Source organism: Choloepus didactylus, chromosome 2, assembly GCF_015220235.1.
Source record: "Choloepus didactylus isolate mChoDid1 chromosome 2, mChoDid1.pri, whole genome shotgun sequence".
In the NCBI taxonomy this organism is placed as follows: Eukaryota; Metazoa; Chordata; class Mammalia; order Pilosa; family Megalonychidae; genus Choloepus; species Choloepus didactylus.
The window spans coordinates 117,969,834-117,996,339 of record NC_051308.1 but is presented as its reverse complement, the minus strand read 5'-3'; the positions used below and the strand labels follow the sequence as shown (position 1 = coordinate 117,996,339).

General features: G+C 39.3%; 1 pseudogene; it reads left to right on the top strand.

Annotated features, from left to right (window-relative positions):
- Positions 1 to 24,188: 24,188 nt before the first annotated feature.
- Positions 24,189 to 25,412, top strand: LOC119513114 (annotated as a pseudogene).
- Positions 25,413 to 26,506: the final 1,094 nt, after the last annotated feature.

The following is a 26,506-nucleotide window of genomic DNA, read 5'->3' as shown; positions in this document are numbered from 1 at the left end:
CAGAGCAGTGGTTGCCTGAGTCGGGCTCAAGATTGTCTGTCCACATTTCTGCTGTAGATCTACTGACAAATCATTTCACTGTTCTCAAAATATTTGCCAAATGCAAGCCCTATCTGTAATAGACTCACCAAATAAAAAACCCAGATCCAGCTCTAAAATCTCTCACATTATTTAGACTACAGAACCCTGTCTGGCCCTGAATCTTCCTAAACCAACCAACCACCTGGGTCTCCTCAGGAACAGATTTACTTGCTATTACATTATAGGGAATGTTGCTGACTTTCGCATGCGATTTCCTGCTTTCTCCCAGCAAGGGACTAAAATGGTTACAGCTAATTCTGCTGGGAGGTAGCCAGCTGTTTTCCACAATCCTGCAGCCATTTCCATGAATTAACTTTGGAGAATTGTAGACCCTCAAAAAGCAGCATAAGGCTCTGGTGTCTGATAGCCTTCATAGGATTTAGCAGTCTCAGCAGTGGATTGAATGTAAAGAAACATAAAATCTATTAACAGCTGCTCCTGAAGATATCTGTACAGTCTTGGGTGAGATAAAGAATCTCTCTATTCTTATGAGTAATATGATGATAATACCACTAATCGATTCCAATTGTCAAGGTGTGTGTGAGGATAAACAGAGTGTACTTAGAAAGTATCTTGAGTTCTTTATTAAAAGAGCATTACACAGCCATATCACCATATGTGCTAAGTGCTTAGTGGAAGGGAGCAATTTAAAATCCTAGTCCTGCTAAATAAAACAGGGATTGTTATTATTAAGAATTACATTATAGATAACAGTTTGTGTTTAGTCATTTATTTGTTTATTGCACACACATTCACTGAGCACATATGACTGCCGGCCACTGTGTAGGCACAAAGGATACAGTTGTAAACTGGAGCACAGAGTCTACTGGGGAGATCTGCAACTAGCCAGTCCTTACAAAGGTGAGGAGTGACCCAAAAAAGAGTTTTAACTTTCAATGAAAATCACTATCATTATTAGGCAAGTAGAAAAATCACAGGACCGGAAGTCAGAAGAAGGTTTGAAACCCAGATCTGCTTACTGGCTATGGGAGCCTCAAGAAGTCACTTGACCTCTGACAGCCTTGATTTCATCAGCATTCTCTGAAAGTCCATATAGCTACATCTGCACATTCTCTCTCATAAGGTTTTTGGGAAGCCCAAGTGAGATAATCAATGTGAAAGCACTTAGAAAACTCAAAGATGTCAGTTTTTATTGCTGCAGTGGTCCTTACGCAGCATTCAGAAGTGGTTGCTTTAGTTAGTCCTGACCAGCCAGGGTGGAAGGAGCCAAGGGCATTACGAGCTGTCTCACTGTGCTTACTGGAAGCGTCCGTGCCAAGCCCTGCTGCGTGCTGTAGGATATGACGGGACCCGGACATTACTGATCCATTCCTGCTGCTTCCACCCACTGGCCTCAGCCCTGTCCTGTTCAACATTTTTAACAATAAACTGGATGAATCATAAGATGAGGTTTATTGAATGTACAGCATAAATGAAGCTAAAAATAGAAAATGACAGTCAGATCCAAAATGATCTACCCAAGATAACGAGATGAAATATCAAGATAAATGTAAAGTCTTGCATTTCAGCTCAAATAATTACCTGCATGGCAGCACAAATGAAAAAACTTAGAAATATTGCTTGACTCCTTGGGCGTTTCACATATGAATAGAGTTTTGTTGTTCACTGAGTACTTGGGTCTCATTTAATCACTTGAGAAGATGGCTTTGCTGAGTCCAATTTGTTAGATAAAAATTCATTCTCATTCATCCTTCTGTTTGCAAATCCAGTATTTCCTGATTTAGGTTTGATTAGGTCTGGGTTCATGCTTATTACTAGGTATAGCTGTATTCTAATCCTTGTTACACCTAAGGGTGTAAAAGTATGTACCTTGCCTAGGATTACACCGTGCAGCATGGGTGGAACTAGGAAGAGGCATCAGATTTTCTCCTAAAATTCAGAGTCCTGTCTTTTCTTTAATCTCTGCTTCCTCAAAGAAACTTCCTCCAGTCTTCCCAGTTACAATTAATCTTTCTCTTCACTAACTCCTGTAGCACATTGTATGTCTGTATAACACCATTTGTGGTCTTGAAGTAAATTTAGTTAACCTGCACCAACCAATTTACCCAGCCCAAACTTGAAAGATAAGGTCCATGCCTTATACCTTTCTAAATCATCAATACTCTAGCACAGATACTTGCACATATTAGGTGCTCAATAAATGTTGGCAGAATTGAGTGGCTAAAATGGAGCATGGGCTTTGCAATTACACCTGGATTTGAATCACTATTTAGCTGTTTGTTAAGCTCCATCTAATTACTTTTCCCCCTCTGAATTTTTTTTTGTCTTTAAAATGGGCATAATAATACCCACTTTATAAGGTATTTTCTGAGTATTAAATATTAGCCAAATTCATGGGTTAAATAAATATTAGTTCCCTTCTTTTCAATTGGCCTTATTGAAGTTATGGGGTGAGTTTCTTTAAATGGAATAAGAATAAGGCATCCTCACTCTTGTCTTCCCAAGTTCCTGCATAGAGATCAGATATCAGTGACTTCTGGTCCCCACCAGCCCACAGTCCATGCAGGCTTTCCCAGTTCCTGACTAATCCCTGGAGTCACAGCAAGGCAGCTGTTTTTCTGTTTTAAGTCAGCCCTCCAGGGATAGTTGAGAAGCCTGTGGTTTCTTCTCCCTACCACTACCCTTAACAGCATCCCATCTAAACAGAGTCTAGGTTCTCAGGACCCACAATTTGCAATTCAAAAATGTTTGACTGCCTACTATGTTCCAGGCCAAGAGAGACTAAAAAATTGACTAAGTCATAATTCTACCCTCAAGGAGCTCAATCTGCTGCAGGCTGGGAAGTACACTTACACAAACTAGTCTCCTACAGAGCAAACTGGGATAATACCCTGTGCCAGTCTGGATATATTATGTCCCCCTAAAATGCAGTGTTCTTTAATACAATCTTGTGGGGGCACACCTATTAGCATTGATTAGATTGGAATCTTTGGATTAAGTTGTTTCCATAGAAATGTGACCCACTCAACTGTGGGTAATACCTTTGATTAGATTATTTCCATAGAGGCGTGGCCCTGCCCATTCAGCATGGGTCTTGATTAGTTTACTGGGGCCCTATAAAAGCTTAGATAGAAGGAGCTCAGTGCTGCTACAGCTTAGAGAGACATTTTGAAGATGGCCATTGAAAGCTGATGCTGAAATTTTGGCGAATGCCATTTTGAAATGCAACCTGGGAGCAAGCAGACGCCAGCCATGTGCCTTCCAAGCTAACAGGTTTTCTGGATGCCAATGGCCTTTCTCCAGTGAAGGTATACTCATGTTTATGCCTTGGTTTAGACACTTTTATGGCTGTAGAACCCTAAATTTGTAACCACATAAACTCCCTTTATAAAAGCCAGTCCATTTCCAGTATTTTGCATAACAGAGGCATTAGCAAACTGGAACACACCCCATACAGAGATACATCCTCAGTGGCTCCTCAGTGTGAGATCAACACTAGATCTGGTCAGTAAACTTTCTGCAGCAATACTGACATCTAAGTTATGCTTATAAAGATATAAAGATAGCTATAGGGGTGAGAAGGTATTTCAGGTAGAAGGAATACCCTAAGTAAAGCCATAGAGGTGGAAAACAAATGGAAAGTAGTCAAGTCCCAGCCAGGACATGATTTGGGCCAGAATATAGGGTGCAAGTAGTGGAGCAGCAGCCAAGAAGCCTGGAAAGGCAGGCAGCTTCTAAAATGGCTTCTAGTGATACCTATCTCCTGATATTCACACCCTTGTGTGATTCCCTCCCCATGTGGTAAGATTATCCCTCTTGTTCCATTTTGCTCTCTCATTCTTTCTCATTCTCCCCCCTCCTACCCCTTTAATGAAGTCAGCTGCCATCTTATGACATGCCCTGTGGAACAGCCCCCTTCACAAGGAACAGAGAGTGGCATCTGACTATTAGCCAGCAAAGAACCAAGGCTCTCAGCCCAACGACCCACAAGAAACTGAATCCTGCCAACAACCAGTGGGTGAGCTTAGAAGCAGATCCTGCCCCGGTCAAACCTCGAGATGACTGCAGCACCAGCTGACACCTTGATTGCAGTCTTGAAGGAACCCTGAGCTGGATGACCTGGTTAAACTATGCTCAGATTCCTGACCCACAGAAATAAGTGATCATAAATGATAGGTAATAAATGAGTGTTGTTTTAAGCTGCTAACTCTGGGGGCAATCTGTTATATTGCAATAGAAAACTAATATGCCTTGAAAGAACTAGAGCCAAATTTTGGAGGACATTCAGTACCATTCTAATATATCTGTCCTTAAATCCACAGGAAATTGTAAACTATTAAAGATTATGAGCAATGAAGTGACAAAAGACAGGGTTTACTAATACTGATCTGGCAGTGATGCACAAGAGGAATTGGGACATGAAGAGATAGACCCCCACGTTAAGAAATTAGGCAAAATTCTTGATGAGAACGTGATTCCCTGGTGAGAAGCAAAGAGGACTTGAGCAATAATGACAATGGAAAGGAGAAGGAAAACATATGAAAACATAAATTAGACTCATTCTATCTTGGCTATAAATGGAGTATGGGGGTGAAGCAGAGAAGGAAGAACAAAAGAAGACACCACAGAATAAGAAATAGGAAGCTGGAAATATGGGAACACCATTTATAGAGATAAAGAAAGAAAGCACAAAAAGAAAAACAGGTTTAAGGAAGAGATGTTGAGTTCAGCTTGGGACCCACTGAGTTTAAAGTGCCAGTGAAATATATAGATGAATTTGATGCTCAAGACAGAGGTTCAAGCCAGAGCTTTGAGAGTCATAATCCGCTTCTAGTGGGGACCAGGGTTACAAGTCAGAGCTCAAGGGATCCAGCAACTACCTTAACACGTAACAGGAGAAGGCAAGGCTACAGCTTGAGGATCATGGTTCCACCCTTTCATAGAGAGCACAACTTGGGCGAATCCTTGCCTTGGTGCCTATTATGCCAGAGAGCCTGAGATTCTTGCTGGGAGTACCTGGGGTTCTGCTCATGATTCGCTTGGGCTCTGATGAAGGTGTATATGTTTTCTTGCATGAATATACCAAATACTGGCCCAGTGAGTGATGTAAAGTCTTCAGGTCTGTTTCAGTTTGCAAATGCTGCCATTATGTGAAATAGGAGAAATGGATTGGCTTTTATAAAGAGGGTTTATTTGGTTATACAGTTATAGTCTTAAGGCCATTAAGTTTCCAATGTAAGGCATTAACAATAGGGTACCTTCACCGGAGAAAGGCCATTGGCATCTGGAACACCTCTGTTAGCTGGGAAGGCATGTGGCTGGTGTCTGCTTGCTCCCAGGTTGCGTTTCAAAATGGCGTTCTCCAAAATGTCAGTGTCAGCTTTCAATGGCCGTCTTCAAAATGTGTCTCTCAGCTGCAGCTTCTCTGAAGTCCTTCTGTTTCTGAGCTTTTATAGGGCTCCAGTAATTAAACCAAGATCCAAGCTGAATGGGCAGAGCCACACCTCCATGGAAACAATCCCATCAACAGGTCACACCCTAATCAAAGGTGTTACTAGTCACATCTCCATGGAAACAACCAAAAGGTTCTTACCTAATCAACTCTATTCTAGTTTGCGAATGCTGCTGGAATGCAAAACACCAGAGATGGATTGGCTTTTCTAAAAGGGGGTTTATTTGGTTACACAGTTAACAGTCTTAAGGCCATAAAGTGTCCAAGGTAACACATCAGCAATTGGGTACCTTCACTGGAGGATGTCCAGTGGTGTCCAGAAAACCTCTGGTCCCAGGATATTCCTCTCTAGGCTGCAGTTCCTCAAAAAATGTCACTCTTAGTTGCTCTTGAGGCGTTTGTCCTCTCTTAGCTTCTCCGAAGCAAAAGTCTGCTTTCAAAGGCCATCTCCAAAATATCTCTGTAAGCTGAAGCTCCTCTCTCAGTTCCAGTGCATTCTTCAAAGTGTCCCTCTTGGCTGTAGCAAACTGCTGCTTCTGTCTGAGCTCTTATATAGCGCTCCAGTAATCAAGACCCATGCTGAATGGGCGGGGCCATGCCTCCATGGAAATTATCTCATCAGAGTTATCACCTACAGTTGGGTGGGTCACATCTCCATGGTACATTCAAATTACAATCTAATCAACACTGATATGTCTGCCCACACAAGATTATATCAAAGAATATGGCCTTTTCTGGGGGACATAATACATTCAAACCAGCACAAACACTAATACATCTGCCCCCACAAGATTGCAAAGAACATGTTTTTTTTTTCTGAGAGACATAATATATCCAAACTGGCACACGGTCTCATTCCAGAGGCCCATTCCAGATGAATACTCATAGCCATATTGTGAAAAATAGAGGTTCTCTAAGAATTCCTGGTACCTCACCAATAGGCTTCTGGTACTATCAGAGAAAATAATTAAAATAGCTGCCATTTACTGAATACCTCCTACCTGCCATGTGGTTGTAAATTAATCTTCACAAAAATCCAATGTGATAGACTACTGCCATTCTCATTTTCCAGATGTGGCTCAGAAAGACTAATCAGTGTATACAAAATCCACAGCTGATGAGTAGCAGAATGAGCATTTGGGCTGAGATCTCTCTGATTCCAATAATGTTTTATTTCTGATATGCTATACGTCATTGGTTGAAATATAGAGGGAAAACAAGCTTAAGATGTAGAAGACAACTCTAGGTGGGGAGAATAGAATTCAGCAAATGTCACACAGTTTTACACCAGGCACCTTATCTTGTTCTTTTTAACTCACTCAAAGCTCAGCACACTGCAATGCACTTTGAGGCCATCAAGAAATATTTGTTGAATGAATGAATGAACAAATAGATAAAGGAATGGTGAGTAATTACTATTCACAAACAAAGTAACATTTCTCCTTCACCCTAAAGACTCTGGTAACTGTTTTTCTCTGGCTTTCAGACCAACCAATCAAAAGCAAGGTCACTCCAAACAGAAGGATCCTGGAGGACTCCAGCTATTTGGGTGGGGTCTTTTTTCTCTTAATGACTTCATGATCTATAAGGTGGTCCTGCTGACTCTTCCACTTCAAAGTCTGTCACATCCACTCTTTCCTTTTCATTCTGCTGCTGTCCCCTGAATCGAGACCACTTGGATTGTTGTGTAACTTCCTAATGCTCTGACTACTTCACCCCTCTAACCACCTGTGCCAGTGTGAATGTATTATGTCCCCCAAAACGCCATTATCTTTGATGCAGTCTTGTGTGGGCAGATGTATTAGAGTTGATTAGATTGTAATTCTTTGAGTGTTTCCATGGAGATGCAACCTGCAACTGTAGTGATAACTCTGGATGATTTCCATGGGTGTGTGGCCCCACCCATTCAGCATGGGCCTTGATTAGTTTACTGGAGCACTATATAAGCTCAGACAGAAGGAGCAAACTTGCTATAGCCAAGAGAGGCACTTTGAAGAACGCACAGGAGCTGAGAGAGGAGCTTCATATTACAGAGACATTTTGGAGGTGGCCGTTGAAAGCAGACTTTTGCTCTGGAGAAGCTAAGAGAGGACAAACACCCAAGAGCAACTAAGTGACATTTTTGAGGAGCTGAAGCCTAGGAAGGAATGTCATGGGAGAAACTCATTTTGAAATCAGAATGCCGGAGCAGTCACCAGCCACGTGCCTTCCCAGCTAACAGAGGTTTTCTGGACGCCATTGGGCATCCTCCAGTGAAGGTACCCAATTGTTAATGCATTACCTTGGACACTTTATGGCCTTAAGACTGTAACTGTGTAACCAAATAAACCCTCTTTTATAAAAGCCAAACCATTTCTGGTGTTTTGCATTCCGACAGCATTAGCAAACTGGAACACCACCTACACCCTGCCCCAGATTAATTAATCCAAAACACCACTTAGCACATATTCTTATGCTACAGAATAAAGTCCTAAAGTCTTGAGCTTAGTTTCTCAAAGGAGCCCCTGGCACTAATCCATCCTACTCCACTGCTTCCAGACTCTCTGCTCCTCCCTGTCCCAATGACGTGTTACAACCATGCCCAGTGCCTTACAGCTATAACTGCTTATGCCGTTCGCACTGCCTCATTCCCCCCTCACCCTTTACCAGAGTGTGGGCAACCTTCCAGGCACAGTTCAGTCTCTCCCCATTTCTATGGGAGCCTCAGCCTTCTGTGGCCACACCTTCCTCCATACTTCTGTGCTATTTTTGTTCTCTATTACTCATCTATAACCTTTGCTATTTATTATTAGTGGTATCAAAGAATAAGGTAAGCTATTTATTGGTCACTTATGTTCCTGGTACTTTAGATGCAATAGCCCATTAATCCTTACAAAATGCAATAGGGAGTATATTCCCCACTTTTTAAATGTGGAAACTGAGACCCAGAGAGATTATAACATTTACCCAATGTCACACCAGGCAGGATGTGGTAGAGCTGGAAATCAAATTCAGTCTGTGGAACTCCAGAGCCTATGTTCTTTTTATATTACACAACTTCTCATTCACTTCCTCATTATTCATTCATTCAGCAAACATTCATTGTGTACCCATTATGAGTCATTCATTCATTGTAGTATTTGTTACAAAAGAATTAAAGTCTAATTAAACACAAACCCAGGCCTAAAGAGCTTTGAGATATGCTGTCTTTTTCTGTCATTTCTCTTTTTATGTATTTTCTGTCTTTCCATGCCTGGTGTAGTTGCCTGCACACAGTGGGGATCTTTTCCATCAGACAGTGTATGAGCTCAAGGATGGGAGCCTGTCTTAATCATTGCTGTATTTTCAGTATTTTAGCACAGTGCCTGGCACCTAGTAGGTTCTCTGGAAATATCTGTTGAACAAGTGAATAAATGAGTGAATGAATGAATATTAAAGGGGACTGAGGATGTGGAAAGAGAGGAGGGAGAGGAGGTAGAGGATAAAGTCCTTCATTTCCGTGTCCCAAGATTCCCAATGGGAACAGTGCATAAATATAGCAGTTTGAGAGCAAGAAGGAATTTAGTAGTTTTGTCACTGCTTAGCTGATGGATGGGAGTCAAATCGTTTCCATGTTGGATATCTGGCCCTCAGGGCTGATTGATGGACCCTGTAAAATGTCCCTGCTCCCACACCAGGAAGAGAGGACTTCAGACCAGGGTTCCCAAGTTCAATAGCCTTTTCTTTTTTGCTTAAAAAAAAATTGCCAAGGCATGAGATACTTCCGTTCTCCCTTGGCATCTTTGCACTGTGCCCAGAGAAACAATCATATCAGGTTCAGGAAGGCAAGGGCCTGCAAAGGCAGGGAAACAGGAACCGTCCACACTGACATCCTGCCCAGGGGAGGCAGCCAGGGGCTGGGAAGAGAAGCTGTGAGAAAAGGAAAGCCAGACTTTACCAGTAGCTCCGGGTTGAGGGGCCGGCCCTTCCCAGCAACAGCAGAACCCTCATCTGCAAAGTCCAGGAACTGCTCATTATTCTTTAACACACACACACTTTTCCTTTCCTACCGCCAGCCTCCTACCCACACACATACCAAATCCTGTGTGAAATGTGACCAGGGGGCTTTCTACTGCAGAAAACATTCCAACCCCTTAACTCAGATACCAGGACCTCACCAGAAAAGCTTCCATCTCCCTCTCAAATACATCTCCACAAACCCAGCTCCCACCTGGCTGCTCCTGCTCATGCCTCCAAAAACGGTCAAGCCCAGTGTCACTCCAATCCATCCTTCTCTTACTTTTCTGCATACTCCCTTTCCTCTCTGATTAGCAAGGTCTTCCCCATCGATCCTTGACAGAGAATATCTTAGCCAGAATTATTCTCTTTCACTTTGGAATTCCAGCAGCAGCACTTTCTATCTAAATCAGTGCTTCCTAAGCTTTCTCATGAAATAGAACATGATAATATTTATATGGCACCCAAGATAAACACATCCACATGATCTCAGCAAGAGCAACTGACCCAGGGAGTCCAGAAGCCTGGATGACTGAGGGGATCATTCGGGCACTGTTGTAATCCATTCAAAGTCATAGCAAGTCATGGTGAGCAGGCTCAGATCTACAGACTGCCTGACTCTTACAGCGTATTCTGCAAGCCAATTAGGCAAAAAGAAAAGAGGTATATGTGAAAATATTTGCATTTGAAGAGCTTTCACATTAAGTGGAGAAATAGCAGATACTTGCCTGTATAAGTAACATACACACACACACACACAATCATTTTTAAGTTCTTTGTGTAAAGAAGAAAAACATGGCCTTTGGCATTAAAGGAGGTTCAAATTCTGACTTTGCCACTTTACTGGATGTATGAACTTAGGAAGTTAACAACGTCTCTCTGATCTCACTTCCCATCTAGAAAATAAGGATAATAAGGCTACCCTTATAAAGTTGTTTTATTAAAAATCATTTTTAGTGAGGTATAGTTTATACAAAATAAAGTTTGCCTTTTAAAAGCTTGCAATTCAGTATTTTCACAAGGGTGTGCAGTCATGTAATTAGAAGTACAATCAAGATATAAACATTTCTATCATCCCCCAAAGTTCCCTCCAGCCTCTTGAGTCAATTCCCCCATTCCCTGTCCTTTGGCATCACAAACCTGACAGCCATCACTATAATTCTGCCTTTTCTCATTTTTCAAATAAATGGAATCATACTATTATAATCCATTGTGCCTAGCTTCTTTTCTGAGGATAATACTTTTGAGATTTATCCATGTTGTTGTGCATATGTATCAGTAGCTTATTCCTTTTTCAGAAATGCAACTTGACTGAGATATTTTCACATATTATATAATCCATTCAAAGTATACAATCAGTGGTTCACAGTATCATCACATAATTGTGCATTTATCACCACAATCAATTTTAGAACATTTTCATTACTCAAAAAAAAAAAAATCCCATACCCCTTATCTCCCCCTATTATTGACCCATAGTATTGGTGTGGTGTGTTGTTACTGTTGATGAAAGGCGATTAAAATACTGCTGTTAATACTACCCATAGTTTGTAATAGGTGCATTTTTTCTCATATACTACCCTATTATTAACTCCTTGTAATAGTGACATATATTTGTTCTAGTACATGAAATAACTTTTTTATATTTGTACTGTTACTCATAGTCATCATCTACCACAGGGTTCACTGTGTTACACAGTCCCATGTTTTAATCTCTAGCTTTTTTTCTAGTGACATATCTGACCCCCCTTTTCAACCATAATCACACACATAATTCAGTGCTGTTAATTATACACACCATAATGTGCTACCATCACCTGTATCCATTTCCAAACATTTAAATTCAACCTAGTTAAAAATTCTGCACACATTAAGCATCCACTCCCAACTCTCTAGCCTCATTCTATCTCCTGGTAACCTATACTCTACATTTTATCTCTATGAGTTTACATATTATAATTAGTTCATATTAGGGAGATCATACAATATTTGTCCTTTTCTGTGTGACTTTTTTCACTCAGCATAATGTTCTCAAGTTTCATCCATGTCACGTGCTTCAAGACTTCATTCCTTCTTACTGCTGAATTATATTCCATCATATGTGTTCCAGTTTGCTAATGCTGCCATTTTGCAAAATACCAGAAATGGATTAGCTTTCATAAAGGGGGTTTATTTGGTTACAAAATACAGACTGAAGGCCATGAAAATGTTTAAGGTAAGGTATCAACAATAGGGTACCTTCACTGGAGAGACTTAGCATCTGGAAAACCTCTGTTAGCTGGGAAAGTACATGGCTGGTGTCTGCTCGCTCCCAGGTTGCATTTTAAAATGGGGTTCTCCAAAATATCAGCATCAGCTTTAAATGGCCATTTTCAAAAATGTCTGTCTCAGCTGCAGCAGCAAGCTCCTTCTGTCTGAGCTCTTATGTAGGGCTCTAATAAACTAATCAAGGCCCATGCTGAATGGGCGGGGCCACACCTCTGTGGAAATAATCTAATCAGTGTTATCACCTACAGTTGGGTGGGTCATATCTCCATGGAAACAACCTAATGCAAAGGTTCCAACCTAATCAACACTAATACATCTGCCCCCACAAGACTGCATTAAAGAACATGGCTTTTTCTGGGGGGACATAATATATCCAAACTAGCACATTCCACCCCCTGGATCCCCAAAAAGACATGATCTTTCCATACACAAAATACATTCATCCCATCACAATATCACAAAAACTCAAATCACTTCAGTAACAATAGGTAAGTACAAGATCCCATCAAAATCAGTTGCAGCGTGGTCTGTCCTAATGCAAAATTCCCCTCTGGCTGTGGACCTATGAAACTTAAAACAAGTTATCTGCTTCCAATATACAAAGGAGGGACAGTCATAGGATAAACATTACCATTGCCATAAGGAGAAACAGTAAGGAAAACAGGGCTTAAGGGACCAAAACAGTTCCTAAAACCTGCAAGGCAAACTCCATTAGTTTTCAAAATCTGAGAGTCATTCACAGAATGACATTGTAAACTCAGGGCTTGAGAGAGCAGGAGTCCAACCCTTTCCAAGGGCCTTTGCAGCAGCCCCTTCCTCTCCAAATGGTGGGGTGAGTGCTCCAACATATCCACACACTGGGGAGACCACCTTTTTGGCTCCACCCTCCTCAAACATCAGGTGCCACCTGGACTCTGCCTCTCCAGGGCAAAGGCTCTCCCCTCTCCAAACAGTGGGGTGATGGCCAGGTTCTCCTCAATCTCTCGGAAATGTGCTCCACTGTCTCTGATGCCTGGGGTGGCAGCACTCTTCCTGAGCATCAAGGCAGAAGACCCACCCTCTGCCTTGGGGCAAACTCACCCTTTTCACATGCATGGGCCACTCCACTCTCCCTGCTTGAGACCTCTTGATTCCAGACCTCAATCTCCATGGCTCTTTCTTTGAAGAAATTTTTCCTTCAGCTTGTTCCTTCAATGTCCCCTCCAGTCCAGACCAGCAGTGACTCCATCTATACAGAACTCGCAAAAATTCTGTAGGCTTGGCATGCAGTTTACAGGTGTCAAAACCATCAGACAATAGGACTTTCCACAAATCTTTTCTGGATAACTCCATTTCCAATCCTGACTTGTGCTGAAATGGTGGTCAGTTTCCATGTTTGCTTAAATCCTCACATGAGGCTGTAGTCTCTGGGGTCTCAGTTTTTGGAAGCCAGAGTTTCCCAGCCTATCAGTTTCTGGTTTGTTTGAACCCAAGAGTTCATTTCTCAGCTTATCTCTTTCCTGTTGCATTTTATTATAAGCTGCAAGGAGAAGCCAGGCTACATCCTCCACTTGTAGTCTGGAGATCTCCTCAATTAAGTATCCCAGCTCGTCGCTTTCAAATCCTGCCTTCCATCTGACACCAGGACACAAGTTTGCCAAATTCTCTGCCGCTTTAAAATAAGGATCGCCTTCTTTCCAGCTTGCAATGACAGATTCATCATTTCTGCTCAAGTACTCATCAGAAGTATCTTTAGAGTCCATATTTCCTCAAACAGTCTCTTCAAAGAAATTTAGGCCTTTTCCGTCAAGCTTGTCACAATTCTTCCACAATCTTCCCCTTATCCATTTAAAAAGCCATTCCAACATGTTTGGTATTTGCAAACTCAGCAGCACCAGCACCCCATTCCTGGTACCAAAATCTGTTCCTGTTTGCTAATGCTGCCATTTTGCAAAATACCAGAAATGGATTGGCTTTTATAAAGGGGGTTTATTTGGTTTCAAAGTTACAGCCTGAAGGACATGAAAATGTCCAAGGGAAGGCATCAACAATAGGATACCTTCACTGGAGAAAGGCCATTGGCATCCAGAAAACCTCTGTTAGCTGGGAAGGCAGATGGCTGGCATCTGCTTGCTCCCAGGTTGCGTTTCAAAATGGTATTCTCCAAAATATCAGCATCATCTTTAAAAATGTCTGTCTCAGATGCAGCAGCAAGCTCCTTCTGTCTGAATTCTTATATAGGGCTCTAGTAAACTAATCAAGGCCCACACTGAATGGGCATGGCCACACCTCTGTGGAAAGAATCTAATCAGAGTTATCACTTACAGTTGGGTGGGTCACATCTCCATGGAAACAACCTAATCCAAAGGTTCCAACCTAATCAACACTAATACATCTGCCCCCATAAGATTGCATTAAAGAACATGGCTTTTTCTGGGGGACATGATATATCCAAACTAGCACAATATGTAAGTTTATTCCTTTTATTGCTGAACAGTATTCCATTTTATAGACATACCACAATTTGTTTATTCTCTTGTTGTTTTTCATTCAGTCTCCTGTCTATGGACATTTGGGTGGTTTACAATTTGGAGCTATTATGAATAAAGCTGTTATGGACATTCTTGTCCAAATCTTTTTTTGGACATGTTCTCATTTCTCTTGGGTAAATACCTAACAGTGAAATTAGTGAGTTATAGGGTAGGTGTATGTTTAACTTTTTTAAAAATTGTCAAACACTATTCCAAAGTGGTTGTACCATTTGACATTCCCACCACCAATGTACGAAAGTTCCAGTTGTGCCACATCCTTGCCAACATTTGGTGTTGTCATTCTTTGTAATTGCAGCCATCTTGGTGGGTAGGTTGTACTATTTTAATTGTGGTTTTAATTTGCATTTTCCTAATGACTAATAGTGTTGAGCACATTTTCATGTGTGTATTAGCCATTCATATATCTTCTTTTGTGATGTGTCTAGTCAAGTCTTTGGCTCATTCTATTGGTTAGATTATCTTTTTTATGATTAATTTTTAAAAGTTCTTAATGTATACCAGAAAGAAACCTTTTGTTAGATTTATGTTTTGCAAATATTTTTGCTACCCTGATGTCTGCCTTTTCATGTTAAAGGTAACTTTTGATGAGCAGAAATTTTGAATTTTGATGAAATCTTATTTATCAACATTTTTTGGTTGGTATTTTCTGTGACCTCTCTAAGAAATATTTTCTGTCACAGAGTCACAAAGGTATTCCCCTCTGTTTCCTTCTAGAAGTTTTATAGTTTTAACTTTTACATTTAGGTCTATGATCACCTCAAATTAATTTTGCATATAATATGGGGCAAGGGTAAACGCTCATTTTTTTTCATACATTTATCCAGTTGTTTCAACATTATTTGGGGAAAGATTTCCTTTCTGCTATTGAATTGATCAATGATTTATTTTAAAAAAGTCAATGGACCATGTATGTATGGGTCTGTTTCTGGGTTCTATACACTTTTCCATTGATCTGTTTTTCTATACTTATATCAATACCCTAATAATCACCTATGTTGATTATTATAGTTTTAAAGTATTCCTTGAAATCAGATAATGAAAATCCTCCAAATTCTCAAGATTGTTTTGGTTATTCAAGTCCTTTGCAATTCCATATAAATTTTTGAATCAACATGCCAATTTACATCAAAAAATCTTCTAGGATTTTAATTGGAATCGCACTGAATCTATAGATTAATTTGGAGAGAATTGACACCCTGAACATATTGGTTCTTCCAATCTATAAACATGATGCATCTCTCAATTTGTTTATATCTTTTTCAATTTCTTTCAGCAATGTTTTGTGCTTTTTAGTGTAGATATTTTGCACAATTTTATTAAATTTATTCCTGAGTATTTGATGTATTTTAATGCCATTATGATATTTTAAATTTTTATTGTTCAACTGTTTGTAGCTAGCATGTAGAAATACAATTGGTTCTTGTATATCGACTTTGAAACCTTGAGTTTCTAAATTCATTTATTAGTTCCAGTAAGTATTTTTTAATACACATTCCTTAGAATTTTCTACATATATAACCATGCTATCTGAGAATAAAGACAATGTTACTTCTTCTTTTTCAATCTTTATGCTGTCTACTTCTCTTGTTTACCATATTGTACTGGCTAGGACTTTCAGTACAGTGTTGAGTAGAAGTGGTGAGAGCACTTTATCCAATCTTAGTGGGAAAGCATCAATATTTTACTGGTAAATATGGTGTCCACTGTAGAATTTTTATAGATGTCCTTTATACGAATGAGGAGGCACTATTCTTTCTCTAGTGAGTATTCTTTTTATCATGAATAAGTGTTGAATTTTTTCCAAACTTTTCTTCATTAATGAGTTGATCATATAGCATTTCTTCTTTATTCTGTAAACGTGGAGAATTGTACTGATTGATTTTTTTTAATTTTTAAAGTTTATTTATCAAAAAATTAAAACAAGCAACAAAAGACATACATTTCAAACAAAACAAAGCAAAGGATTAATAAAAACAGAGAACCTAAAATAACTACTTTGCTTCCAACATGCTCCTACCATACCCCAAGAAAATTAATAAACCCTATCCAAACAAAGGAATAAGAAAAATAAATAATCTACTGAAGGACAATTTGCTTTTTTCCAAGTTTTTGCTGTTACAAATGATGGTACAGTGAAATCCCTGGGTTGAAAGTGGGTACATTGCAAATTTTGGTAAATATTGCATAAATGCCCTCCACTTCCCCAGAGGGTTCATGACCTTTTCTTCCACCTGATAAAAATATAACAATCTTTTACACTTTTACCAAACTGATAGACCAAATGTTATTTTTTTTAAATAAATCCAAAGCTATAGGAACAGTTGCAAAAACAATACTAACCCCATACACAGAATTCCATCATACCCTGACCCCCCTCCCCCGATAGCCCAATCCACCAACTTTAACATGCTGTCACATCACTATTTCTTTCCCTCCCTCCCTATCTATCATCCATCATCTATTGCTCTGTCCTCTGAACATATGAGAGCTAGCTGCACACATCCTTGAACATACACTATAATTCACATATACACTTCCCATGAACAAGAACAATCTTTTATGCAATCCCATTAAGTGCAACTAAGAGGTACAAGAGATTCAACAATGATACAAAGCTTACATTCTATATTTCCTTTACCTTATGTCTCAACTGTGTCCCTTTGAGCCTCCTGTCCTCTATCCTCCAATCCCATCCAAGTTCATCCTTGACATTCAATTGTCATCTATTTAGACTCTTTTTTTTTTCAGTTGTGGAACCATATATACAGACTAAATCTTCCCATTCCACCCCCTCCCTAGCCTTCCGTTAGTGGGATTAATCACATTTAGAATGTTGTAATGCTCTTTCCCACCATCCTTTACTAGAAATTTCCCTTCACCTCAAACAGCAACCCTACACTCATTTCTTAACTCCCCATTGCCCCTTTCCCCATTTCTCTTAACCCAAACTCTACATTTCATCTCTATGGTTATATTCTCTGATAATTTCTTTGTGTTTGCTGTGGGGCTTAAAATTAACCTCTTATATCCATATCAATCTTGTTTTTCTTTGATACCACCTTCACTTCAATAGGACACTTAAACCATGTTCCTATACTACTCCATTCCCCCACCTTTATATAGTTGTCTCAAATTACATATTTTACACTGAGTTCAAAACCACTGATTTTTCATTAGAGTTGGTGTATTTTATATCATGTAGGAAGTAAATAGTGGAGTTACAGTTCAAAAATTACTGACTTCTATTTGTATTCCATTGTGGTTGGAGAATGTGCTTTGAGTATATTCAAAAAAATTTTTTTTAATTTCTTGAGGCTTGTTTTATGTCCCAGCTTATGGTCCATTCTGGAGAAACATCCGTGATCAATAGAGAAAAATGAGTGTCCTGGTGATTTGGGATGTAAGGTACTATATATGTTTGTTAAAATTCTCTGTATCTCTTTCTCCTTTCTGCTGTTTCTCTGTTGGTAGGGCTCCCTTTAGTATCTGAAGTAGGGCAGGTCTTTTATTAGAAAACTCTCTCAGCATTTGTTTGTTTGTGAAAAATTTAAGCTCTCCCTCAAATTTGAAGGAGAGTTTTTCTGGATAAAGTATTCTTGGTTGGAAATTTTTCTCTCTCAGAATTTTAAATATGCCATGCCACTGCCTTCTCGCCTCTATGGTGGCCGCTGAGTAGTCACAACTTAGTCTTATGTTGTTTCCTTTGTATGTGGTGAATTGCTTTTCTCTTGCTGCTTTCAGAATTTGCTCCTTCTCTTCAGTATTTGACAGTCTGATCAGAATATGTCTTGGAGTGGGTTTATTTGGATTTATTCTATTTGGAGTTTGCTGGGCATTTATGCTTTGTGTATTTATATTGTGTAGAAGGTTTGGGGAGTTTTCCCCAACAATTTCTTTGAATACTCTTTCTAGACCTTTACCCTTCTCTTCCCCTTCTGGGACACCAATGAGTCTTAAGTTTGGACGTTTTATTTTATCTATCGTATCCCTGAGATCCATTTCGATTTTTTCAATTTTTTTCTCCATTCTTTCTTTTGTTCTTTCATTTTCTGTTCTGTGAACTTCTAGGACACTGAAATCTTGTTCAGCTTCCTCTAGCCTTGTATTGTGAATATCCAGAGTCTTTTTAATTTGGCCAACAGTTTCTTTTATTTCCATAAGACCTTCTGTTTTTTTATTTACTCTTGCAATGTCTTCTTTATGCTCTTCTAGGGTCTTCTTTATGTTGCTTATATCCTGGGCCATGGTCTTCTTGATGTCCTTTAAATCCTTTGCCATGTTTTTATTCCTTGATTGTAGTTCTTTGATTAATTCTGTGAGGTACCATGTCTCTTCTGATAACTTGATTTGTGTGTTTGGAGTTGGATTCTCCACATCGTCTGGTTTTATCATATGCATTGAGATTTTCTGTTGTTTTTGGCCTCTTGGCATTTGCTCTGCTTGACAGGGTTCTTTCAAGTTGTAAAAAAAAAAAAAATACCTGTCTAATTTTTCAGAAACACAGTTTGGTGGCGTACACTTTCTTTAACTAACCAGCAGATGGCGTCCGCGAGTCACCTATACCCCTCAAGTCAGTACTTCCCAACTGTGTCTCTGTGGTGTGTGGGGAAATGACTTTTGTGGGGTTCAGCTGGTGAACTCAGTTTGGGTTTGTTGTTGGAGTTGACTGCCCTGAATGTAGGGCATGTGTCCTGGTGGCTAAGGAGGCAGGGCCGCTTTAATAGTCAAACTTCCCAGGTGTTCCCAGAGATTCAAGGCTTTTGCAAGAGTCTAAGCCTTCATTTTAGTTTTGCCCCAGCTTTTCTCTGTCACTGACCCACAAACCACCCAGCATTGACGTAACGTCTGAGTGGGCCCCCCTTCTCAGCTGTGATCTTGCAGGACCTCTGCTGAGGGAAGGCTGTGCTACGTCACTAGTGCACGTTGTCCCTCAAGGGAAGCCCCGGGCCACCGGGCCATGCAGGGACACTCCCAGCCTGATGCAAAGATTAGCCTATAATTCTTGCCTGGTGTAAGTTCTGAATGGAAGGCAGGTAGCAGAGCTGGGCCCCACCCCTTTCCTCTTAGAGTAGATAGATGTCCTAGGGGGAGGTCATTAGCATTTCAATGGTCTCTCTCTGCTTGTGCCACACCCTTGTCTGGGTCACAGAACTGGGAACTCAAAATGGCCAAGGCTTTCTCCACTGAGTCGAAAAGGGAACAGAGCTAGTCCGAGGCAACCCTCCGGCTCTCCAAGGTCAGTCATCACCCAAAGCCTCTGTCTACTTGTTAGGGCTTAGTACCTCTTAGTGAGCAGTTCACACTCGCTAATTAAAACCCCAGTTGGAGCTCAGCTGAGCTATATTTGCTTGCTGGGAGAAAGCTTCTCTCTGGTGCCAGGAGGCTTTGTAGCTCCGGCTGTGGGGGGAGGGGTCTCCTGATTTGGATCCACAGTTCTTACTTACAGATTTTATGCTGTGATCTCGGGCATTCCTCCCAATTCAGGTTGGTGTATGATGAGTGGACGGTCACGTCTGTCCCCCTGCAGTTATTCCGGATTATTTACTAGTTGTTTCTGGTTTTTTTTAGTTGTTCCAGGGGGACTACTTTAGCTTCCACTCCTCTCTATGCCTCCATCTTAGATCCCTCTGATTGATTTTCAAATACAAAACCATCCTTGCATTCTTTGGGATAAATTCCACTTGGTCTTAATATATTATCTTTTAATTATTTTTCTTTTTCAATTATCCCTTTTATATATTGCTGAATTAAGTCTTTTGCTGAAGATTTTTGTATCTATGTCCTTTAGTTTTCTTTTCTTGCAATGCATTTTTCTGCTCTTGAAATCAGCACAATGCTGGCTTCATAAACTTATCTGGGAAGTGTTCTCTTTTTCAGAAAGAGTATATGTAAGATGATGTTATGTCTTCCTTAAATGATTGATAAAATTCACCAATGAAACCATCTGGATCTAAAGTTTTTTGTTGTTTTTTTTTTGTAAGAAGGCTTGTGATTATGAGTTTTATATCTTTAATTGATATGTGGCTATTCAAATTTTTTCCTTAGGTCAATTTTGTTAAATTTTTTTTCAATGAATTTTGTCTATTCTAATCTAAATTGTCACATTTATTGTCATAAAGTTGTTATTAATTTTCCCTTCTGTCATTTTAATATCTGTAGCATCTATAAGGATGTTATTTTTCATTCCTGATATTTTATTTCTTTTTCCTTATCAGCCTTATGAGGGATTTATCAATTTTATTAATCTTTTCAAATAACCAATATTTGGCTTTATTAATTTCTCATTTGTTTGTCTTCTTTTTCCTATTTAACAGACTTTTTGCTCTTATCTTTATTTACTGCCTCCTACTTTAATTTGTTCTTCTTTTTCTAGGTTCTTAAGGTAGAAACTTAGATCATTGATTTTAAATATTTTTCCTTTCCTAATAAAAGTATTTAAAGCTTTAAATTTCCCTTCAAGCATTGCTTATCTATATTCTAACATATTGATATGTTTTGTTTCCATTATCTTTCAGTTAAAAATATTTCCAGTTTCTCTTCTGATTTATTCTTTGAAACATGGGTTATTATAAGTGTGTCATTTAATTTCCAAATATTTGGAGATTTTCTACAAGTCCATTGTTATTGCTTTCTAATATAATTTTATCATGGTCAGAGAACATATTCTGTAAGATATTAATCTTTTGAAAGTATTGAGAGTTATTTTATGGCCCAGTGTATGGTACATCTTGGTGAATGTTCCATGGGCTCTTGAAAAGAATGTGTATTCTGCTGTTGTAATAGGGAGTGTTCTTTAACTGTCAGGTCAAATTATTAATTGTGTTGTATGTTTTTCAAAGCTTTTTTATCTCAACTGATTTTTATCAATTTGTTCTGTAAATTGTTTAGAGAGAGCTATTAAAATATCCCCCTATAATTGGGTATTTGTCTATTTTTCTCTTTATTTCTGTCACATTTTGCTTTTGTTATAAAATGCATTCATATTTTGGACTGTTATGTCTTCCTGATTAATTGACCCTCTTATTAGATAAAACGTCCCTCTTTATCTCTGGTAATGCTACTTGACTTAAAGTCTACAGATATTAATATAGCAATACCATGTTGCCTATATCTACTGTTTATTTGTATATCTTTTTCTATATTTTGACTATGAACCTATGTATCTTCTTTGCATTTAAACTGTGTTTCCTATTGATATCATGTACTTGAGTCTTGATTTTTTAATCCTATATGAATATCTCTCTGCCTTTTAAATAAAGTGTTTAGTCCATTTCCAATTAACATAATTATCCATACAAACGGGTTTAAGTCTGCCATCTTCCTGTTTGTTTTCTAAATGTCCCATCTGGATTTTTCACCTATATTTCTCTTTACTTGCATTTTTAAAAATTAACTGAAGTTTTTAAATATTCCATTTTAGTTTCTTTATTGACTTTTTAAGTTATATCTCTTTGTTTGCTTGTTTGTTTTTGTTTGTTTTTGTTTGTGTGCATGTGTGTGCGTGTGTGGTTGCTTTATGGAGTATCATAGTCATCCCTAACTTATAGTCTTCTTGGAATTAATATTGTACCACTTCACATGAAGTGTAAGAAACTTACAATATGCTTCCATTTTTCTCCCCCCATCCTTTGTGCTATTATTGTCATATATTATCCTTCTATAAATGTTCTATACCCTACCATATTGTTATTAGTTTTGTTTTAAATGGTTACTATCTTTTAAAGAAATTAAATTAAAAATAATGAGAGTGTTCTATTCTTCATTCATTCTTGTAAATATGAATTTTCATATAGTATCATTTCCTTTCAGCCTGATGAATATCCTTTAGCGTATTTGGTTATGCAGGGTTTGCTGGCAACAAATTCTCTCATCTTTTGTTTATCTGAAAATGTTTTATTTCACCTCATTTTTTAAGGGATATTGTCATAGAATTTAGAACTATTGGCAGATTTTGTTTTTCCTACAGTCTGTTAAATATGTCATTCCATTTTCTTCTAGCCTCCGTTGTTTCTTTTGAGAACTCAGCTATCATTTGTTTCTTTGTCCCCCTGTAGGTAATGCATCTAACCCACCAACACAACTCTGGCTGCTTGTAAGGTTTTCTCTATTTTTGGTTTCAGCATTTTGACTATAATTTCCTGAGTAAGAATTGAATTGATGAACATTGAAATTGGGCCAGTTCATTCAGATTGCATTCAGATTGCAGATTAAATCTCTTGAAATATTTCTGATTATACTTTATTTTACCTCACAGTTTCCCAGCTAAAGAAGGCAATGGAGACCTTTGAGAGTATTGTGATTAGATATCCAGAATAAAGGGGTAAAAAAAAAAAAAAAATAAAGCCATGAGAAAAGTTTAAAAGTTGTTAAAATAGAAGACAAAAATTGTAAACGAATCATGAAGAGAAATGCACAGATATCTAACAATATTTAAATCAGCATTTTTGTTGTACCTTAATAAAATTCATTTTAATAACCAGAGTTGTTCAATTGGTGAAACAGGCTATCTAAAGAAGTGAACTCCCTGTCAGGGAGGTGTTCAAAAAAGAGACGTGAGACACCTTAGCAGAAAGCTGGAGATGAAGGTTTTGCCTTAGGCATGAGGATGGAGCTAGCCAACATCTGGGTTTTCATCAAATTGTCGTGTTCTATAATTCAATTTCGGCATTTTGGGGTTCTCTTTTATTCATTCATTTATTCTGTAAATACTGAATGCCTATTATGTGCCAAGTGCTGGGGGATCCTATACTGTGAAAATAGATATAGTTCCTGTCCTTTAGAAATTTACGCATTGTTCTAGTTTGGTAATGCTACCAGAATGCAAAACACCAGAAATGTATTAGCTTTTATAAAGGGGGTTTATTTGGTTACACAGTTACAGTCTGAAGGCCATAAAATGTCCAAGGTAATGGATCAACAATTGGGTACCTTCACTGGAGGATGGCCAATGGCATCTGGAAAACCTCTATTAGCTGGGAAGGCACGTGACTGGTGTCTGCTCCAAAGTTCTGGTTTTGAAATGGCTTTCTCCCAGGATGGTCCTCTCTAGGCTGCAGCTCCTCTTCAAAATGTCACTCTCAGTTGCTCTTGGGGTTTTTGTCCTCTCTTAGCTTCTCCAGATCAAGAGTCTGCTTTCAAAGGCCATCTTCAAACTGTCTCTCATCTGTAGCTCCCCTCAGTTTCTGTGCATTCTTCAAAGTGTCCCTCTTGGCTGTAGCAAGCACACTCCTTCTGTTTGAGCTTTTATAGGGCTCCAGTGAACTAATCAAGGCCCATGCTGAATGGACGGGGCCATGCCTCCATGGAAATGATCTAATCAGAATTATCAACTACAGTTGGGTAGGTCACATCTCCATAGAAACACTCAAAGAATTACAATCTAATCAACAATAATAGATCTGCCCACACAAGACTGCATCAAAGATAATGGCTTTTAGGGGGACATAATACATTCAAACTGCACACCTGTCTAGCAAAGAAAATGAGAAGAAATATCTCCAGGTTGTAGCACAAAGAATTTAGATTAGCTCTAAAGAATGGTTTGCTAAATTGTTAAACACAGGCTTTTTTTAAATTTGTACTCCTTTCCTATAAATCTTTTAACATAGGACAGGTACTCATATATCCGGAATAAAATATAATCCTTGTAGATGGAAGAAGAAATAATCCTTGTAAATGGAAGAAGGAACTATATAGTCACTTAAGATCTTTTATATTCTAGTGAAACATTAACATCTGAACACATCTGGGAATACCTTATGTCAATACTTAGAGCCTGCCTGCTGGACCCCTTGCTCACACTTTTGCTCGCTCTCAACTCCGGGATCGAGGGGGCTTTGGCTACAGCCTGCAGCTGGGAAGGGAGGCAGAGGTGGCGATGTGGGGAAACGAGACTGTGGTGGTGGTGAAGTGGTGGGAAAATGTCCAGCGAGGACGAGCAGCAGGAGCAAACTATCACCAAGGACCTGGTCCTGACCAAGTATAAGATGGGGGGGGGGGCACATTGCCAACCGGGTACATCAGTCTTTGGTAGAAGCATCCAGCTCAGGTGTTTCAGTATTAAGCCTATCTGAGAAAGGTGACGCCGTGATTATGGAAGAAATGGGGAAAATCTTCAAGAAAGAAAAGGAAATGAAGAAGGGTATTGTTTTTTCCACCAGCATTTCAGTAATAACTTTATAGTCCTCTCCCCTGAAGAGTGACCCGGACTATATTCTTAAGGAAGGTGACTTGGTCAAAATTGACCTTGGGGTCCATGTGGAGGGTTTTATCGCTAATGTGGCTCACACTTTTGTGGTTGATACAGCTAAGGGGACTGCAGTAACAGGGCAGAAAGCAGATGTCATTTAGGCAGCTCACCTTTGTGCTGAGGCTGCTTTATGCCTGGTCAAACCTGGAAACCAAAACACACAAGTGACAGGAGCTGGAACAAAGTCACCCACTCATTTAATTGCACCACCAATAGAAGGTACGCTGTCACACCAACTGAAGCAGCATGACATCGATGTAGAGAAAACCATTATCAGACCCCACAGATCAGCAGGAGGACCATGAAAAGTTTGAATTTGAAGTACACGAAGTATATGCTGTGAAACTATTTGTCAGCTCAGAAGAGGGCAAGGCTAAGGATGCCGGACAGAGAACTACCATTTACAAATGAGACCCCTCTAAACAATATGGCCTGACAATGAAAACTTCACCTGCCTTCTTCAGTAAGGTGGAAAGATGTTTTGATGCCATGTCATTTACTTTAAGAGCATTTGAAGTAGAGAAGAAGGCCCAGATGGGTGTGGTGGAGTGCGCCAAACATGAACTGCTACACCCATCTAATGTACTCTATGAGAAGGAGGGTGAATTTGTTGCCCGGTTTAAATGGCCCCATGTAGATAACCAGTGGTCCCTTTGAGCCTGACCTCTACAAGTCTGAATTGGAGGTCCAGGATGCAGAGCTCAAGGCCCTCCTCCAGAGTTCTGCAAGTCAGAAAACCCAGAAAAAGAAAAAGAAAAAAAAAAAGACCTCCAAGACTGCAAAGAATGCCACCAGTGGGGAAACACCAGAAGAGAATGAAGCTGGGGACTGGGGTGTGGGTCCCATCTTGCCGCTCCTGCCTCATCCCTTTCCCACCACACTCCAGGCTCTGTGAAGTGCATTTTGTCTTCTCCACCCAGGACTGCCAGCTGAGCCAAGTCTCCCTGCCCCCATCCCAGTCCCCCAACCCACCAACTACTAGCTCCAACTGACTCTGGTCTTGGGAGGCCAGTCTTCCTAGCCACCTAAGACTACTTTAAATAGGAAAAGAGATCAAATAATAAAATCAGGAGTCAAAATTTAAAAAAAGAAAATACTTAGAACATTTCACACAAATCCTCATCCTACTTCCCAATATCGATTAATTGATAGCAGACAGATGAGTCTCTTTCCCTCTTCATTTAGAGGGGAAACTGAGGAAAAGTATGATGAAATCACTGCTCAGAACCAAAAGTGGAGCTTAGAAAATACTCTCTTACTATTGATATTTATTGACTACCTACCTACTATGTGCTGTGTATGCTCTGACATAGGTGCTTTAAGTGTATTGTCTTATTTATTCCATCCCACAACCCTAGGGAAATTGTTATTCCATCTTGTAAATGAGAAAATTGAAGCTCATAAAGTAAATATAACTTGCTAGTAAGCAGCAGGGTTCAGGATTCAAGTCCAGATCTATCTGATTCTAAAGCCACTGCTCTTAAGCCACTATAATATAATATGATCATACACAAAGTATATGTAGTGATTGGGTTTGTAAATAATTCCTATATTGGTCAGCATTCTCTAGAGAAACAGAACTGACAATAGATAGATATTATATCCTTTATATATATTTATTATAGATATATTATGTAAATATTATGATTTTTTTAAGAGAAAATTGGCTCATGCGAATGTGGGGGTGGTCAAGTCCAAATTCCACAGGGCAGGTTGCAAGCTTGGAACTCCGAGCAAGGTTTTCAATGAATTCCCCAGGAGAAGCTGGCTAGCTGAAGTAGAGATGGAAATTCTCCCTTCTGACTTCTGAAATTATCACTTCTCCTTTTAAGGCCTTCAACTGATTGGATGAGAATTCTTTCATTGTTAAAAGCAATCTCCTAAGTTGATTGTGGATGTAATCAGTAATAGATGCAATCAACGTACTGATGATTTAACTCCATGAAATATCCTCACAGTAACAATCAGGCCAGTGCTTGCTTAACCAAA